The following is a 6,000-nucleotide window of genomic DNA, read 5'->3' on the forward strand; positions in this document are numbered from 1 at the left end:
ATTTTCTTTCTGAATTCAAGCTTTGATGGCTATCTAAAATATATCTATTGTCAAGGTTTGAAGCAGAAAGCTGTGTTAAGAAAATGCTACTAGCACCAACTTATATTTTAAATAGGTAGTAATAATAACTTTTTTCCCAGAATGTTAATTAGATCTCAAGGTCAAGTGTGATGAGAGACCTTCCTTAGGCCAATGGCAACAATACCATTTCTTTACATCAAGATGTCTTTGGCAAGAGATTCCCAGATGATTTTTTAAATATGGGTTCCAATTCAAATTTCTCCCAGGACTCTGGGAAAACTCTGAATAAACATATGCTTTGTTTTGTCTCAGGAAAATCTAATTGATTTGACTTCTCTGTCAAGTTGTTAAAGATTATTCAAAGAGTGAGTCCTTTTGCTTCTTCAAAATCCAGTGCATTCTTCCACAGATATTTGAATCCCTGTGCAATATTAATTTTCATCTCCTGTGGGCTATTGCTACAGAGCAGAAATTACAACTCGGCTCCTGAAGCTGAGAAACCAGAGCACCTGAATTTCCCTGAACCAGGAAGAACTGTGCTAACACTTAAGTAGTCTTGTTATATGTGCAAACAAGAATATTGCCCCCTCCTTTCTTTTTTCTTCTTTTTAAATGTGGACCAAATTTTCAGATATCATAGTTTGTTTTTCCCTTTATTTCTACAAAAATCTAGAAATATTTGTGGTCTTTAAACAAACATATCACTGTTTTCTCCATCTAAACATAGGAGTGGGTACATTAGTGCCTGGCCATTAACTTCTGTAAACCACTTAGTGATTCTTCTGTGGGATTCTTTGGGCAATGTTTGCTGTTCATCAAGGAAAAGGTTATGTGGAACAGCACATTGTGTGTAAAATGGCCCCATCATCCAACACACACTTGTTTTTACTGGCCATATGCTGAACAACTATCAGGCAGCAAAGGGGTTATCTCGTCTATTATGCAAAATCATTGCCAGGGAGCAGAACTTCTAGTGAATTGTTGGACGGATTAGCGGATGTTTAATCTTATTTGACATTTAAAGCACTTGGAGGTAAATTTAGTGTTCACCTGCCCGAGAGTGTACAGCACAAAAGTGCTTCTACGTATCTATTCTTGTTTAAACTAGTAGCTCTAATGACTGGAGGATATACAATACCTGGCAAAAAGAGATATTTCGGGGAAAAAAACCAAACATACAAACAAAAAAACCCAACAGATAAATACACATCCTGGCTTTAAACCTTTAGAGTTTTTCATACTGAGACATAAATTCTATTATTTCTGGATTATTATCTCACTCTGACACAGTCATACTCTTGTTAACTTACAGATTCTGCTAGTATGATCAAATTCTAATACATTTTTAATATTAATATTTCCAAGCTCCATTTTCTGCTGCCCCATCAGTTATGTACATGACAGACAAATACACATGTGTATCCATGTTGCACCGAGTGCAAGGCCTAAGGAATCCTTTGATCCAGTGAGAAATCTAAAAGAGAAAAAAAACATTTCTGCAGCCTTTTCCTCATAGAGATTCCCCCAAACCCACTGTGGTGCACATGTAGGTCAAACCATAAAGGGTTCAAGGAATTACAGTGGAAGAAAAGGGACGAACGCAGAGCTTTGACACAGCCTGATCCTGCCTTTGCTTTCTGCAAAACTCACCTCTGTGGTGAGGACACAAGAGGTGAGTTTTGAGGCACCCAGTCCCTTTTGCTGGGCTCTAATTGAGCATGCTCTCACCTTCAGTTACCTACACCTCTATGACAGAGATCAAAATGAATTATCATGTCTCTTTTAAGAGGGAAATACTACAGCCTCTCTCTCAATACAGGCTGTGACCTTTCAATTTATGCTATCAGTTTACTCGGTGCTTGCTCTGTGGTTCATGATTAACTTGAAAGAGTTAGATCACACTCTCTCCAGGTCCTCAGGAAGGAACTTCTGTTGACTATTAGAAATCCCTCATGCAATAAAAGTGCACATAGTATGGCTGTATAAGCCATCTTTCAAAGTTACTTCACTTCAGTAATGAGGTAGCAATTCTTATCCAAAAGCTCCTAAAAATATTTCTACTCATATATTTTTTTTTTCTTTAGGGTACTATTTATGAGAAGACAAAGTGCAAAACAGCCACCTGGTTATTAATAAATATGTCTTTGCTTTCATAAAGAGCAACTCCTTATTAGAGGGTCTCACAGCTCTCAAACATTAATTAAACATTCTTGTGTAGTCAATAAAAGATGCGTTTCATTTCTAACTATAAAGGGTAAACTAAGACAAAGAGAGACTTACTCACACCTTCCTGCTGAGCCCCTGGCAGACCCACAGAAACCTCCCTCTTCCTGTAACCATGGTAGCGCAGATGCCCCAGCATGTTCTAGAAAACAGCAGTAAAAAGAGTTTCATAAACTTTCTTTTTTTTTTAAAGCTCACCTGTAGACTTTTCTACATTTCTTTTTAGAAAAAATATATACTGGCAATTTTCTTAATCTTCATTAAAAGGTAACCTAGGAGATGGGGTGGACCGAGGAGCAGATACTGGACTGAGGAGTTGCATCTCCCCCTGCCACTGGAAGAGCAGTATCTGCTCAGGTCGGTAACATGGGGATTCTTTTTGTTATTTATTATTATCCACAACTCTCTACTTTAAAAGTGCTTGCTGAGGGTGGGTACACTCTTTCAGATAGTTTTGTAGTTCTCCACAGCTGAACATTTCCCTTCATTTATCAATGAATATCGGATGATGATGGGAAAATCGCTCCCTTGTTCCAACATATGTATGTTCCAAACAGAAATAATAGCAAAAATATCAAAAGACCCCCCAAATCAATTTTATACACTCAAAGGATCAAACAGTCTATGTTATCTTCAAATGCAGTAGCAGCTCAAGCTCATTTTAACAAAACCAGATAGATTTGATTATATTACTTGTACTTCTTCACCTTTCCAGTAGGGAAGGGTGGAAATACAGAGGTGAGCCAACTACAGAGATATTTAAATAGCTAAAACAAATTGAAAGTTTTTAAGAACAAAATCTGAGATTGTCACAGATAAGTACATGTAACCTTATAAAGATATATCACAGGATCTTTAACTCTCAGGACCTTACAGTTTCTTAATGACATTATAAGTCTAGCTTACTGTTCACCTCACTATAGTAGGATCTGACATAATTGCTCTCACTGTACTACTTGCTTTGTCTTAAATTCAAGAGAAATCCCTTTTTATCACTCTGCATTCATGTCTTCATGACCCCTGCTGCTCTTGTCTGTTAATGACCACCAGTATCACTGAGGGATGCTTAGGCTCCTGATTCATCCCTTTAGCCCCCTGTTTTCTCAAGGAAAAGGTAAGGGTGAAACTGGCCCTGCTTCTGTCTTTGATTTTTCCCGAGCCTTTAAAATTCTTCCTATGACCTCAAAATTGTCTGGGAATAAAAGTGTTCCTGCTGAGGTTTCTGTATGCCCCCAGATGTGGGGACAGGATGGGATCAAAGGACAGATTCTCAGCTGGTGTCATCTGAGGTTTCACATTCGTTAAAGCAGAAGGAAAACAGTGTACACTGGACAAAATTGTCAGTCATGGACCACAAACCTGGAAGAAAGGAGAGATCAGTCCTCTATATGAGAAAACAGCTGGATTGCAGAGTTTCCTGGAATTCAGGGACAGGAGAGTTCACCTAAATTGACCTTGAGGATTAAACCCATTTTAAGCCCTACCGTAGTCAGCAAAGTATTTACATTTTTCATTTATTATTTTAAATAAAGTATCTTCATAGATAATCCTTCATTTAGAAAAAGGAATGGGGGTTATTAAATGGCATTACACACCTGAAAAACAATAATTTCAGTAATTGCATTTCCATATAAAATTTCAGGGGCTAAAGAAATTACTTTATGCATTTGGGGTGTTACTATTGTCTTCACTTTTAAGTTATTCTTTTTCCTTTTATAATAATAGCCATCTAATGCTATTACTGTAACTTCTTGTCCAGATCTCCCTTTGGAGACTTTCTTACTACTTAACACCATTTTTCAATTTCTCTACTTATGCATATACATCTTCAGTCCAGATATGAGAATTTGCTAATGGACTGCAACTTTCTTTCCAAGATTCCCATGTGTAAAATTGTACATAGGCTGATTCAAAATCTAAACTCTATTTGCCAATCCTCGTGCTAGGAACATGCACGTGATAATCAACCCTAAAATTATGCTGACATTTTGAAGTATTTATTTAATTTGAGTAAAAAAGAGGGCAAAAAGTATCAGATTCTATATTTACCATAACATTAATGTGTACACATTGTCAAATGGATAAAAAACTGGTGTGTATTAAAATGTGGCTACCTCCTGCACTATATTCATTTTAGCTGCAGAGTGAAGGATAACTGGCAGTGGTAGAAAATGGAAAACATGTAGGTAGGCACACCTATCTCCTGTTCTTGAGGTCACACCACTTTGCATTTTACCTACAACGCAGATAATGCATCCATCTGGATTTTTTCATTCATTCAAATAACTCTGTGACACTCTCTAGTGGAAGGCAGACATATACCACCTCAGCCACGCTCAGTGTGTGACGAACAGTCACAGGGAAGCAACACCATGAGAAGGGAAACTGGCTGAAACGGATCTTGGGCACTGTTGCATGTGTTTTGCTGCAGTCTTATTTTTTAACACCACAACCAAAACACTTACAGACAGGTCCCTTCTGTTTGAAGCCCAGAGGATAACGTGGTACTGAAGCATAAATAAAGAGTGCCACTAGCAAGGAGTAACTGGCAGCAGACAAAGCCCAAGCCAGCAAACTGTCACAATTGCTCTAGAGGGTTTATAAGCTTTATCAAATCTGTGCTAGCTAATTCACTTGCAGAAGTGTACTGATAACACTGTTTCTTTTTTCTCTTGCTTTTATTATGAACAGAAAGATAGACAAGTCCTTAGGACAGATCCTTTTCACAGCTCTGCTCTCTTCTGCCAGCACATGCTCTTCTATTTCTCACAGATTACCAGGTTAAACTATGTATATCTTTGAGCCAGAAACACTTATTGCAATAAAACCCAGTATATTTCCCAAAAAAGCTTCCCCCTCTTTTCTAACACTTACACTGTAGTTGGAAGCAACATTTAAAAAAATATACAGCTCCAATCTGGTGTTCCTTGTCTCAGTTAATTTGCAAGTGGCTGTTTTTCACCACTCCTGATAAACATACTGAAGTTATCATTTCTGTGTGGACGGATGAAAAAAAAAAAAAAAAAAAAAGAAATTATATGTGTGTATATATATATATATTTAGGGGTGGAGCATTTGCCTGCTCTCCCCACCCTCTCCCCAAGTTTGGATGCATTTTTTTGCATATTGTTATAACAATGCTAGTTTATCAACAGCTATTGTTAAACAACAACTGCTATTAATCTAAATGACATAAATTAATACCACCTGCTGTAAATGCAAAGGAAGTTTGGTTAGCACTTTTAAGTGCAGCTTTTGAAGTATCCAGGACTAGAGGCAGGTAGATCCATGGATCTGTAACATCTTCTCTCCTCATACATGTACTGCTCAAAATTATGCCTTTGGGATGGAAAGATTTTCAAAAGGAATACTCAGCTTTGAGCTTGTTGGCTTGCACTGTCATTATGGCTGCGTTCCTCCATGTCTGGTTCATCACTTCTGAAGGCTTCCTCAAAGATTTCTGGTAATCCTCCCAAGGAGCTCTATGCACAGCGGCCTGTGGAAAACTGACAAAACACTGAAAAATTCTGCCAAATAATAAACAAACCAACCCCATGTTTTTTTTCCAAAAACATTTCCATTAATAACTGTGAGAGCACACTTGCTAATATTTCACCCCCTCCTGCTTCTTTTTAATTTGTCCTGTCATTCAATTTCTGTAACTAATTTGTGGAGAATTCTTTAATGTTTCACCACACTGCTAAAGCATAGTTTTTGCTTGAATGTAACACAGAACTACTTTAATTGCAGGGAACA

Source organism: Tyto alba, unplaced genomic scaffold (assembly GCF_018691265.1).
Source record: "Tyto alba isolate M040663 unplaced genomic scaffold, T.alba_DEE_v4.0 Super-Scaffold_26, whole genome shotgun sequence".
Taxonomy (NCBI): Eukaryota; Metazoa; Chordata; class Aves; order Strigiformes; family Tytonidae; genus Tyto; species Tyto alba.